General features: G+C 47.1%; 1 protein-coding gene across 1 annotated transcript in view; it reads right to left on the bottom strand.

The window, feature by feature from the left end:
- Window positions 1-14,695, bottom strand: part of KSR2 (kinase suppressor of ras 2) — a 427,400-nt gene that overhangs the window by 108,385 nt on the left and 304,320 nt on the right. The gene's annotated exons all lie outside the window — the stretch shown is intronic.

Here is a 14,695-nt window from a genome sequence, read left to right as displayed (position 1 = left end):
TATTAATAAAATCATCACAGTAGGTAGAGCTTTAAAATTAAAAACTCGGGCTCTGATCTGGTGAATTTGAACTCAGGCTAATGGAGGAGTCAGGCATGGAGAGCATGCTTGAAAACATTTACCATAGAGACAACACGTGAAGATGGGTGATGAGAGACTTCTCTGGAGGTCCAAGGGTTAAGACTCCACGCTTCCACTGCAAGGGCAGTGGGTTTGATTCCTGTCGGGGAACTAAGATCCCACATGCCGCACAGTGAGGCCAAATAAATAAATAAATACATTTTTTTTAAAAAAAAGATTAACCGTTGGAGTGATTTAAAAAAATTTTTTAAATGGCTGATGATAAAGCAAGAGAAAGGGAGGAAAAAGAAGAGGAAGAGAAATAAGAATAATGATAAGAATTTTTTAAAATGAGAAATAAGAAAAACAATAAGTATGCTTTGTGTTGAGTGTTACCATGCACCAAGCACTACTGCCGAACAAGCCCTTCACATACGTGACCTCAGTTCATCCACGCACTGCAGGCATGAGTACGTGACGTATCAGCTGTTACCGTCAGTGCCACTTCACTGACGAGGAAATCAAGAAGTGATGTCACTTGTCCAAGGTCACTCAGCATGGAAAGGCTAAGACCGGGTTGTTGTTTTTTTAATTCAGGTTACCTAGCTGGGGCTCAATAAATGACAGCCAATTTCATCCCTACTTCACAGAGGGGAATACTGAGGCTTAGAAGCAGTAAGCAACTGTCTATAGAAGTCACTGAACTGGGATTTGAACCACAGACAGGAACAAACTGGATGCTTCCATTCCAGATCACCCTCCAGATACACGGAGTTCAACCCACCCTGTAACTGTCCATGCCTCCTACTTCTGAGAAGAGTAAGGGCAAGATGAGAACCAGCCGGTTCAAAAGGGCCACAGAGGCTTGGAAAGTGATGCCATTGTGTGTTGTGTATTTCGACTATCATCCATGCAGTTACTCAGTAAATATTTTGTTGAATTTGCCCACCTTCCAAGTTATGACCAACCTGGACAGCATATTAAAAAGCAGAGACATTACTTTGTCAACAAAGGGCCGTCTAGTCACGGCTATGGTTTTTCCAGTGCTCAGGTATGGATGTGAGAGTTGGACTATAAAGAAAGCTGAGCACCGAAGAATTGATGCTTTTGAACTGTGGTGTTGGAGAAGACTCTTGAGAGTCCCTTGGACTGCAAGGAGGTCCAACCAGTTCATCCTAAAGGAGATCAGTCCTGGGTGTTCATTGGAAGGACTGATGCTGAAGCTGAAACTCTAATCCTTTGGCCACCTGATGCAAAGAGCTGACTCATTGGAAAAGACCCTGATGCTGGGAAAGATTGAGGGAAGGAGGAGAGGGGGACAACAGAGGATGAGATGGCTGGATGGCATCACCGACTCAATGGACATGGGTTTGGGTGAACTCTGGGAGTTGGTGATGGACAGGGAGGCCTGGCGTGCTGTGGTTCATGGGGTCACAAAAAGTTGGACACGACTGAGCAACTGAACTGAACTACCCCCAGAGATGTCCACATCCTGTGACCTAACAGGTAAAAAGAGACTTTGTCAGTGTGATTAAGTTAAGGATCTTGAGATGGGAGATTACGCTGGATTAGCCAGGTGAGCCTGATGTAATCAGGTGAAAGAGGGAGGCAGGATGGTCAGAGTCAGAGAAGGAGATGTGGGGACGTGGAGCTCTGCTGGCTCTGAGGATGGATAGGGGCCAAGTGCCAAGTGATGCAGTGGCCTCTGGGAGCCAGAAAAGGCAGGAGAGCAGCTTCTCTCTTAGAGTCTCCAGAAGGAACAGCCCTGCCAACTCCTTCCCTTTAGCACCGAGACTGGTCCTAGGCTCCTGACCTCCAGAACTGTGCAATGATACATATATGTTTTTGTTAAGCCACTGAGCTTTGCTAATGTGTTACAGCAGCCACAGGAAACTGATAGAGCACTGAAAGTGCCAGGAACGGAATTGGGAGTGGGTACTCACTGGAAAAGACTCTGATGCTGGGAAAGGTTGGGGGCGGGAGGAGAAGGGGACGACGGAGAATGAGATGGCTGGATGGCATCACCGACTCTGTGGACATGAGTTTGAGTGAACTCCGGGAGTTGGTGATGGACAGGGAGGCCTGGCGTGCTGTGATTCATGGGGTCGCAAAGAGTCGGACACGACTGAGCGACTGAACTGAACCGAACTGAACTGAATGGTGAACAGGGGAGAAGGCAGTGGCACCCCACTCCAGTACTCTTGCCTGGAAAATCCCATGGACGGAGGAGACTGGTAGGCCGCAGTCCATGGGGTCACTAAGGGTCGGACACGACTATGCGACTTCACTTTCACTTTTCACTTTCACGCATTGGAGAAGGAAATGGCAACCCACTCCAGTGTTCTTGCCTGGAGAATCCCAGGGACGGGGGAGCCTGGTGGGCTGCCGTCTATGGGGTCGCACAGAGTCGGACATGACTGAAGTGACTTAGCAGCAGCAGCAAGGGGGAGACATAATGTGATACATGCGATGAATGAAATAAAACAGGACTTTGGGGCTTGTGTTAAAGCAATGGGAACCGTCTAGCATTCATCGGAAAAGTCCCTGATGCTAGGAAAGACTGAGGGCAGAAGGAGAAGAGGGTGTCAGAGGATGAGATGGCTGGGTGGCATCACCGATGGAATGGACATGAACTTGAGCAAACTTCAGGAGATGGCGAGGGACAGAGAGGCCTGGCGTGCTGCAGTCCATGGGGTCTCACAGAGTCGGACATGACTGAGCTACTGAACAAGTATCTTAGAACAGAGCGGGATGCTGGGGGGGGGGGGGGGTCGGGGGGGGGTCTTATACATATAAGCGCTCCCTCTGGCGGCCAAGTGAAGAACAGCCTGCCAGGCTTTGACAAAAACAGGAGCGTCCCACCCTTACCCCAACCTCTAACTCCCCACCCGCCCTGGGGTCCAAAATATGAGCCCTGACCCTTACAAGGCCATTCATCTCCCAGGCCAGGCTTTTCCCATTTGAGCTGTCATGTCATGAGCTCACCTGCAGCCCCCAGTTGAAGAAAAAGAAAAAACAACAACAACCCATACCCCAGGGACTTCCCTGGTGGTCCAGTGGTTAAAGACTATGAGCTTCCACTGCAGGGGACTTGGGTTCTATCCCTGGTCAGGGAACTAAGATCCCTATGCGGGCACAACACAGCCAAAAGTAAAACAAACAAATACAGATTTAAAAAATAAACCCATATCCCTGAGTAATCAGTCCACTGGCTGGCAGAGGAGCAAGGCGCAGTCTTATTTCTTGTATGTATCCCAAATAAGCATTCACCTCTTGGAGCTGTTTCTTCACTGAATCCTGACATCTCCACGAGGTTGTATCCCTAGTTCAGAGATAAGGAAAATGAAGATAATTAATTGTTCAACGTCTTACTGCTAGTGTTTGGTGCATTGAGAGTTGACTTCAGTTTCCTATAAAAACCAAAGCCTTGCTTTTCACCCCCACACCATCCTGCCTTCCTATGCTTGTCTCCTGAGACAAGTGTGAAAATTATTGTTCAAATTGTGCATCCTTGAGTTGGACAGGACCACAAGAAACCATCTACTGCAGTCTAGTCCCTAAACTCTGTTGGCCAGAAGAGGAGCTATGCTAACCTTAAATGTTTCCATGGAGATAAAGACTTCTGAGCACATAATACTATTAATAATAACAGCTAACATTTACTGAGTATCTACTATATGGCTGGACTCAGATTAAACGCTTACATGTATTATTTCATCTGATCTCCTAACTCCCTTTTAGGCGGGAGAGCCGGGGTTTCAGCCAGGACAGCCCAACGCCAGGCCTCATCCTCAGAAATGCCACAAATGAAATGGAAGGTCCAGCTGCCCTTCAGCTTCCAGCCCAGGGACAGGACAGACTGAAAACTTAACAATGGTGCTGCACTCAAATCGAGTAGCAAATTCTTTAGGCTCCTGAAACTAATAAAACTTAGAGCATTCAAGCCATCAGCTAAAATCCCACTGATTCATCCAAGGTGCCAAACAATCCTTGACTAAAGCTGTTCACAGTATTATTCACATAGTGGGGAACAACTCTATTTGCTTTAATATCCAATTCAAAACATCAGATCTAAGAGTCTTTTCATTCTGTGCTATCTCTAAAGGTTACAGCTCCATGGTGCTTCAGGGCCAAATTGAGTTTCTTGGCGTAGATGGACATAATTTTCTCCCTGTGACAACTACAAGCCACTTCTCAAGATGTGAATTTCATCATCTGGGGGCTCGTGATTGCTATGGAGGTGACTGGGGAACCACTTAGCACTGGTGAGTATGTAGATGAAAGTGAACCTGGGTCCTGGGTCTTGCAGGGAAGCAATAAGGCAGAAGGGACGGACAGTGATAGAGATGCTTGGCGTGAGCAAAGGTTGTGCTGCTCACTCTTAAAGGAAGAGACCCTTCAGAGGAGATTCTTAGGGGTCCGCGTGGCGTTGGGGCAAAACAAAGGGCAGTGGTGAAGCCACCAGCCTAGAAATAGGACAGCCGTGGGAATGGAGGTATAGGGTAAACTGACCTGCATATATATGGGGTTCAAACCACCTACAAGGCACTGAGTGTAGACCTCTTCTGGAGACGGGGCAGCAGACTTCATTTCTGAATGGGAAGGGCCTCCAGGTTATCAAGCTGCCCAGGAGAGTGTGGGACTCTGAAGTGAGCAGACCTGTGTTCACCCATCAGCGCTGCCACTTCCCAGCTATGAGACCGTGGGCATTTTCACGTCTGTGAAAAGTATCTCTCCTTGTCTCCGGCAAAATAAAAAAAGGGGGGAGTCACAGTATCTCCCTCGTAGGAGGACGAAGCAGGTAATACAATTGGAACAGAGCTCAGCTGAGTGCCTGCCACATTATTGTCACTCTTGTTCTTGTCATTGCCATCACCACCCTGCCTCTAGAATTAACACCCCAGTTAGAACCTGACGAAGCTCTCCAGGGACCAGGATTTAGAACAGAGCTTAGCAAACTATGACCCTCAGGCCAAGACTGGCCCATCTCCTGCGTTTATAAATAAAGTTTGATTGGCACATAGCCACGTCCACTCATTTACACATTGTGACTGGTTCTGCATTATAGCAGCAGAGTTTGAGTAATTGAGACGGGGGCAGTGTGGTCCACAAAGTCAAAAGCTAATTATTACCTGGCCCTGTACTGAAAAAGTATGTCAAACCCTGACTAAGAGCTGTGTAACTCATTTCCTTGGCTGATTAGTGGGAAAGTACTTTTCTACTTTTATTGAGGTATAATTGACAAAATTGTAAGACACTTAAAGTATATAATGTGATTGTTTGACGTACATATACATTGTGAAAGGTTTTTTTTTTTCCTTTGAAGCCAGAAGGCTCGAATTGTAGACCCACTTCAGCCAATCACATGGTGGGAATTCTTGAACAAACAGTGTGCATTCTCCAAGCTGAAGTGTTCATGACCCACAGGGTGTCACCCCTCTGCTTACCTAATCCTAGCACAGCATGGGGTGTGTTGGTTCCATGCCTATTTTACAGAAGAGAAGAGCCAGGCAGAGTAGGACCAATAAGCGGTCCAGCCGAGATTCTAACCTATCCCAGTCTCGCCCCACGCCTGTTTTCTTTCTAGCTCTCACTGTCTCCTGGTAGAATAATCTGTGATGAGGCAATGTCTCTGATTACATGCCACTGCTGAAATCTATGTCAGCTCATGGAGACAGAGGGGAAAAAATTAACCCTCTCCTCTCACTGCTTCTGTCTGGGTTAATTAATACGATTATCCAGTTGTCACTTCATCAAAGCAGAGAGAAGACTCTGAGGACGTGTAAGTTACCGTGGGAGAGGTGGTGGTGCCGGTCACGGCCGAGGGGAAGCAATGAAGTGATCTCCTGGGGGTGTCTCCAGGCGAAAGCCTACCCTGGTAGGGCAGGTGAGCAGTGAGGGCACTGAGCAATGCGAATGCAGAGAGGGCTGATACATTGGGCGAGAGGCAGGGAAGTGCAGAGGAGGTAAGGGGATGATATCACAATGAGTTAGAATCAAAGCGCTCCTCTATCACCTGTCCCTCCTGGCCCACGGCCTGGGTAAAAAAAAAATTTAAATGGTGAAACCAAACTGGAATTACCTTCAGGATCTAGTGGGAAAACTAGATTGTATGTATTTAACACTCCCCATTCAGAATCACGTTCCCCTTTTTAAAGACCATCACCACCTCGCGTCTGAGTCCCGGCAGGTAACTGCTGAGCTGGGATCCCCTGAACTGCCCATAAATTACATGCGTAGACAGCAGGTAACATCACGCCCTCTCCCAGTAGACACGTGAAACGTGGAGTCATCACCCGTGATTTATCTCAGTCCCCTCACGCGGCCTCAATTAAATTTCATTGCTGGTAAAGAAAGTGAAGATGGCTGAGGCATTTAATTACATTTTATAATGTGCTCACTGTTGAATTTATTAAAGTATATCAGGGATTTTTAACCGCGTAACCAAACAATGGGACACCCGGGTGCCACACAAGTAATTATCTTCCTTGTGGGGATGATAGATGGAGATTCTAAGACATTAACAGTAGGCTGAGGATGTGTGTAGGCAGTGTGTGTGTGGGGGGGGGGCTGATGAGGGGGTGGATACGACAAGAAAATGAAGCAATGGGCCTCTAATTCCATAAGACACCCCCACACACACTGGAGTTGGGGGAGTGGTACCAATTATCCATTTTCCCTCAATTCTGAAAATGAGACCTATTAGAAAACCCATCTTCCTTCCCTCTCCCTGTTTCCTTACTCCAAACCTTCCCCTTGGATTTCCCCTTGATATAATTTTACCCCCATGGTCTAGAAAGAGGAGAGGGATCATCTCCTTGAAATGTCAAAATCACTTTATATAATGTGATTTTAAAAATGCAAATAAGAGAGAATAAAACATTATCTAGAAATCCAGAAGAATCTCATCAGGATAGTGGGTCCACGGTGGTTTATTTGCGAAGCACTCAAGAAATTAATTATCAGTAAGGAAATATGTGGGCTTCCCAGGTGGCGCAAGTGGCAAAGAAGTCACCTGCAGATGCAAGAGACATAAGAGATGCAGGTTCGATCCCTGGGTTGGGAAGAAGCCCTGGAAGAGGGCATGGCAACCCATTCCAGTGTTCTTGCCTGGAGAACCCTATGGACAGAGGAGCCTGGCAGGCTACAGTCCACAGGGTTGCCAAGAGTCAGACACGACTGAAGCAACTTAGCATGCATGCATGCAAGGACATACGTGTGGTGCTTCTGGAGGGGGAAGGTGGTGGATCCCTTAAATACAATCCTGAGAGCAGACCTGGTATATCACAGGACTTCTGTTATGGCATCATGTCTACTCAAGTGACCAAGACAAGTCAGGTGAGGGGGAAGGCTACACTGATCCCAGACCAAAGAGGAAGGAATGCCCAGTGCCTCTGAGAAAGCAGTACAGCACTGAGAGCCAGTCCTGGCCTGAAAACTGCCACTGGCAGCACTGCTGTTTTGTACCAGCATCTGCGGTTCTGCACCTCCTACCGTCAAAGATACGGGTCTTTCTGCCTAGAAAAGTATGTTCTATTCCCTTCCTACTTAGTCCAACTCATGCCAACTCTCTCCAAGATCCAACACAGGCATGGTTCCTCCAGGAAGCCCTCCCTGAATGCACAGGGTCAAACACCCCTGCCATGCCCCTCCTGTAGCATCCTGTGCTGACTTCTCCAGGTCGCTTGCTTTGTTGCATGAGAGCCTCTGCTAACACATCTGATCTCCTGACTACCCACTTGACAGTGAGATCCTGGACAGTAGGAGCTGCCAATTACTCATCTGTATGTGTTCAGAGTTTGGCTTAAAAGAGAGGTGAAGGGTTTTTCTTGTTAACTCCAGCAAAAATATCCCAGCAGCCTATCCCTCCAAATGGAGGCTTCACTTCTCCAGGACCCTGCAGTGCCTGGACCAGGGAGGGGTCCCAGGAAGCCAGGCGCTCTACTTTGCCCTGGCCACCCACCCATGGCTCTAGCCCCAGCTCTCAGGCTCTGGGTGGGGGTTGGGACTTTAGCTAGGGTGGCTGACAAAAGGAAGCCCATCTGCTCAAAAATGGAGCCCACCACTTCCTCACTCAAACCTGTTCCCATGTGCCTGTCCAGGGCCCCATGGTTTCCGGAGCCATTGGAACATTATCAGCTCCTCCTGACTCTCACCATAGACTCTCTGCTTGCAAGGTATATCAGTGTTCACACTTAGGCCTCTTAGCTACTGTGTCAGGGAGGTCTAGTATCAATCCCATTTTACAGGTAAAGAAACTGAGGCTCCAAGAGCTTAAAATAGAAAAGCAAAATGTTCAAAAGAATGGGGTTCAGGGTTAGAAAGACCAGGGTTATTGTCCTGGTTCTGCCCCCAAACTGGGCAAGGTACTTGACTTCTCTGAGCTACAACTTAGGAATTGTAATAGCTAACATGACCCAGGCATTGCCCAAGTCAGTGGTTCTCCAACTGTCAACACCTTGGAACTGTCCAATGCCTGGACCCCTCCCCTGCACTGTGATTTAATTCAGGGGTCAGCAAACTAAAGTGCAAGGGTCAAATCTGGCCTGTAACCTGTTGTGTAAATAAAGTTTTATTGGCACATCAACATATCCACTGTCTACAGCTGCTTTTGCACTCTACGGGCAGAGCTGAGTAGCCCTGATGGATACCTGATGGCCCTCAGAGCCTAAAATATTTACTATCTGGTTCTTTAATTAAAAGTTTGCTGATCCTCAATTTAATTATGCTGGGGTAGGTATGGCCTGGCTTTGAACATTTCAAAAGGTCTTCACACCCTACTAATTCACAGACAAGCTTGAGAATCATTGGCCTACCAGCAGAGTGTCAGTGAGGGGGTATTCTTATGCACCCTCCCTAGGAGAGGAGCCCCGAGCAAGAGGAGAGTCAGCCTGGAAACCTGAAGAAGCTCGGGGTCCCACCAGCCATGCAGAGCCATCTCAGACCACACAGATACAGGGCCGTTCTCCTTGACCGAAAATGCTAATTGGAAGAGGCTGGCTTACTGTGCCCGGTTCAGGCTTAAACGAGGACAAAACAAGAGTTGACAGACAGAGGCCCCACGATGCCATCACTGCAAATGTCCCTGTGAAGGGAGGAAAACAGTCAGATCTGTGCTCCATCAATTTCAGTTGTATTAATAAATGGCCTTATGTTGAAACAGACCCACAGAAAAGGCAGTATCAGTGACAGGCACGGGGCAGGGGGAACGTGCAGATCAGTCTGGGATCTGCAAGTTGGGCTTGACACCTGGACCCAGAAATGGGCAACGAACATGTTCATGGATGGCATGGTCCACCATCCAGGCAACCCAGGGGCCCTTGCCCACTCTTTTACCTGAGAGGCAGTGGGACAAGATGTCATTAATTACAGGCACAGACCTGAGTCCCAATCCCTGACTCTGCCTTTGTGATGCTTCTGTTCTCTGCTCTTTGGACCTCTTCCTCTGTAACAGGGGACTGATAGAACCCATCCTGGGGGCTTTCCTTAGGAATTAGGCAGTGGAATATGAAGCAAGTGCCTGGTACAAAGTAGGTGTGCAACAAGGCTGGCGTCCCCCTTGAGCAACCCAGGTTCTTGTCTGCTTTTCCCTTAGTGGCCCTTCTCTCTGGCCCAAGAAGACAAAACTAGGGGGTGGAGGAAGCTCTTTTGGGAACGAGGCCATGAGTCTAGAGAGGCAGTGGTGAGTTATGGGGAAAGCAGAACTGTCTAGGTCCCTCTGGCCATTTATTCCCCTCCTATCATCCTGTTCGCTGAGCCTGTCCACAGCCCTCGCTTGCCCGGGTGTGATGGATGGGTCTTAAGTTGCTTGCACACTACATCATCAATTACTTATATATTTATTACCTTGAACTGGACTTATGGATCTTAAATCAGAGCTGTTCAGAGTTGCCTGAGATGAAATTCTTCCCCCATGGAAGAGTGGCACTTTTTTTTTTTTTAATTATGCAGTCACCCAGTAGTCAGTGTTCGGCCGAAGTTAATTGTCCATAGAATAAAGGGCTGCTGAGAAGTTCCCCCCATGGAGTCATTTCATGGAATTTACTGCCTTAGTGGGCTCAGTGGGGACAGACCAGGCAAGCTTGCCAGGAGAGACCCCAGTCTGACTTTAAGAAACCCAAGACGCCAGGCATCGTTGGGTCTGAACTTTAGGCGACAGATCTGCTCCCCCTTCAGTTCTGTGACGCTCAAAGTAATGTCCAAAGAGGTGTCACACTGTCTGCAGTCTGCAGACGCGGTGGAGACAGCCTTGTGATGGAGCATATTCCAAGGTCAAGATGGGGCGCCCACATGCCAGAGCATCTCTAAATGGGGCTGAAGTGACATCAGATCCTGGTCCTGATGCGGCAGCCCTGAAGGTGAGGCCATGGAGACAGGAGACCTGTGCTCCAACAGGGTCACAGTTTATCAGCAAAGTGTTGTCAGTACTGGGGTGGACAGAGAACCCCCACCCCAAGAACTTGGAGGTAAGGAAGCTGATCTTCCAAGAGTGAATCTAGCACAACACCTAACGGATCAGAGGGCAGTGGAACAACATTAACATGAAGCAGTGGTTCTCAAGTATCTGGAAACATTTGGGAGGGTCACAACTGAGGGACGGTGCGACTGGCACCTAGTTGGCGGAAACCGGGAATGCTGTTAAACATCCTCGAAAGCACAGGTCAGCCCCCCGCACGAGTGATTATCCAGCCCTAAATGGCCACAGTTTTATAGTTGCGAATCCCTGTCCAAAGAATGATTAGGAAGGGATCTAGATCCAGAGCCCACTGCAATCAGATTAAATGTTAAGGCAGACTGAAAGAGGACCTGAGTTGACCATGCTTATGTGTGTGCTCAGTCGCTCAGTCATGTCCAGCTCTTTGCAACCCTATGGACTGTAGCCCACCAGGCTCCTCTGTCCACGCAATTCCCCATGCAAGAATACTGGAGTGGGTTGCCATGCTTTCCTCCAGAGGATCTTCCCAACCCAGGGATCGAACCTGAGTCTCCTGCATTGCAGGTGAATTCTTTACCCACTGAGCCACCTGGGAAGCCCTTCAGTTCAGTTCAGTTCAGTCGCTCAGTCGTGTCCGACTCTCCACGACCCCATGAACCACAGCACGCCAGGCCTCCCTGTCCATCACCAACTCCCGGAGTTCACTCAAACTCATGTCCACAGAGTCGGTGATGCCATCCAGCCACCTCATTCTCTGTCATCAACCATAAAGAGAAGCAAAGAGAGTCCAGGAGGCATATGTTGGCTCAACTCTCCCAGCCCATCCAGGGGATGGGGGACTCTGGCATCAGAGCCTATTCCTTCTTCCAGTAACAGCAGCCTGGTCTTCCATTGGGAAACAACCCTTCCAGCATCTCAGTCCTAGAAGTTCAGGGTAGGCTGGACCTCCCAGTCCTGGGGCAGAGCATTTACCCAGGCACCGAGAGTCCAAAGCATTCCAACTCCTTGACCACTGTGATTGGTTCAGGGGCAGGCATGTGACCCAAGAGGGGCCAGAATCCACAAAACACTCTGGGATTTTTTTTTAAAGGAAACCTCTGTTCCCTGGAGTAGCTAAGTTGGTGGGTTGTACACCTGAGTGCCCAGGGCCACCTGAGCATACCTGTGGGAAGGGCCTGCCTGAGAAGGAAGTCAAACCACTCAGAAAACAGAGTGGAGGGATGCAAAGAAACCAAGGGCCGACAGATCATTTGAGCCCCTGGAGTTTCTCTATTACATCCTCACTTTTAAACATGTGAAGCAGTTTGAGTTGTGTCACTTATAAACAGAACAATGCTGTCCTTACACAAGGTCACATGGACAGACCTTAAAGCAGACTTCTGTTATCTCCAATCCCTATAGCAACCCGCTCCCAAACATGAGATGATTAATCACTGTGAAGGTGTTCATATCCATGATTCACGGGCCATACACTAGGCACTGGTACTAAACACTTTACAGCTGTTACCTCATTTAATCTGCACAACAGTCCTATAAGATCTTATTATTATGATCTCAAAATCACAGAGAAGGAAAGTAACATTCAGAGAGGTTGAGTAGCTTGCTCTAGGTCACACAGTTTCCCAGTGATGGGGCCAGGATCCATCCCTGGGCAGTGTGCCTGTACTCCTTGTTACCCTGCCCAGGAAAAGCAGGTTAACCCAGCTCGGGGTCTCCAACATTTCATGTAGCAAACCCTCCTACTCTGTATTCCAGAATCACCAGGAAGTCTCCCAGTGAAAGTCTGGCCTTCAGGAAGGGTAGACTGCAGAGAGGAAATGGGCAGATCACATGGCCCTTGAAAATGCAGTACTGGTGACAGTGAGTTCTCATTGTACATTAACAAACATACATTTCAGCTTTATACATCAGTCTCAAAAGTCTGGTTAACATGAATCTGACTCTAGGAGTCTCTATATTCTGAACTGGCAAAGCAAGACCCAGATTTCTGAATTCTGATGAATTCTTTTTCTCAGTAGTTCTCAAGCTTGGGCATTCGTAACAGCATTATTGATAATATCCAGAATGTAAAGACAACCCAAATGTCCATCAAGTGATGTGCAGATAAACAAAACATAGTCTAGTCAAATAATGGAATATTACTTGGTCATGAAAAGTATGAAGTACTTATTCCTGCTACAACATGGATGAGTCCTGAAAATCTTATGCTAAGTAAAAGAAGCCAGACACAAATGGCTACATATTGTATGATTTAATTTACATGAAATGTCCAGACTAGGTAAATCCACAGAGACAGAAAATGGATTAATGATTGTCAAGGGTTTGAGGGAGGAGTAACAGGGAGTGACAGCATATGGGTGTGGGGTTTCTTTTGGGGGTGATAGAAGTGTTCTGGAATTAGAGAGTGGTGATGGTTGCACAGGAGTAGATTTTTTTTGGAACTCTGCTGCTTTTTCAATGATCCAACAAATGTTGGCAATTTGATCTCTGGTTCCTCTGCCTTTTCTAAATCCAGCTTGAACATCTGGAAGTTCACAGTTCATGTACTGTTGAAGCCTGGCTTGGAGGATTTTGAGCATTACTTTGCTAGCGTGTGAGATTAGTGCAATTGTGAGGTAGTTTGAACAGTCTTTGGTATTGCTTTTCTTTGGGATTGGAATGAAAACTGACCTTTTCCAGACCTGTGGCCACTGCTGAGTTTTCCAAATTTGCTGGCATATTGAGCGCAGCACTTCCACAGCATCATCTTTTAGGATTTGAAATAGCTCAACTGGAATCCCATCACCTCCACTAGCTTTGTTCATAGTGAACAACTAAGGCCCACTTGACTTCACATTCCAGGATGTCTGGCTCTAGGTGAGTGATCACACCATCATGGTTATCTGGATCATGAAGATCTTTTATGCATAGTTCTTCTGTGTTTTCTTGCCACCTCTTCTTAATAACTTCTGCTTCTGTTGTTAGGTCCATACCATTTCTGTTCTTTATTGTGCCCATTTTTGCATGAAATGTTCCCTTGGTATCTCTAATTTTCTTGAAGAGATCTCTAGTCTTTCCCATTCTATTGTCTTCCTCTATTTCTTTGCATTGATCACTGACGAAGGCTTTCTTATCTCTCCTTGCTATTCTTTGGAACTCTGCATTCAAATGGGTATATCTTTTTTCCTTTGCCTTTAGCTTCTCTTCTTTTCTCAGCTATTGGTAAGACCTCCTCAGACAACCATTTTGCCTTTTTGCATTTCTTTTTCTTGGGGATGGTCTTGATCACTGCCTCCTGTACAATGTCACAAATCTCTGTTCATAGTTCTTCAGGCACTCTGTCTATCAGATCTAATCCCTTGAATCTATTTGCCATTTCTACTGTATAATCGGACTTCATTGGTGGCTCAGACGGTAAAGCATCTGCCTACCGTGCAGGACACCTGGGTTTGATTCCTGGGTTGGGAAGATCTCCTGGAGAAGGAAATGGCAACCCACTCCAGTACTCTTGCCTGGAAAATCCCATGGACAGAGGAGCCTGATAGGCTACAGTCCACGGGGTCGCAAAGAGTCGGACACGACTGAGCAACTTCACTCACTGTATAATCGTAAGGGACTTGATTTAGGTCATACTTGACTGCTCTAGTGGTTTTCCCTACTTTCTTCAATTTAAGTCTGAATTTGGCAATAAGGAGTTCATGATCTGAGCCACAGTCAGCTTCCGGTCTTCTTTTTGCTGACTTTATAGAGCTTCTCCATCTTTGGCTGCAAAGAATATAATCAATCTGATTTCAGTATTGACCATCTGGTGATGTCCATGTGTAGAGTCTTCTCTTGTGTTGTTGCAAGACACTGTTTGCTATGACCCAGTGCATTCTCTTAGCAAAACTCTGTTAGCCTTTGCCCTGCTTCATTCTATACTCCAAGGGCAAATTTGTCTGTTACTCTAGGTATCTCTTGACTTCCTACTTTTGCATTCCAGTCCCTTATAATGAAAAGGACATCTTTTTTTGGGTGTTAGTTCTAGAAGGTCTTGTAGGTCTTCAAAGAACTGTTCAACTTCCGCTTCTTCAGCATTACTGGTTGGGGCATAGACTTGGATTACTGTGATATTGAATGGTTTGCCTTGGAAACGAACAGAGATCATTCTGTTGTTTTTGAGATTGCATCCAAATACTGCATTTTGGACTCTTTTGTTGACTATGAGGGCTACTCCATTTC

Source organism: Moschus berezovskii, chromosome 19, assembly GCF_049115385.1.
Source record: "Moschus berezovskii isolate FMDL1 chromosome 19, NW_MosBer_1.0, whole genome shotgun sequence".
Taxonomy (NCBI): Eukaryota; Metazoa; Chordata; class Mammalia; order Artiodactyla; family Moschidae; genus Moschus; species Moschus berezovskii.
The sequence above is the reverse complement of the archived record's forward strand: the minus strand, read 5'-3'. Positions and strand labels throughout refer to the sequence as shown.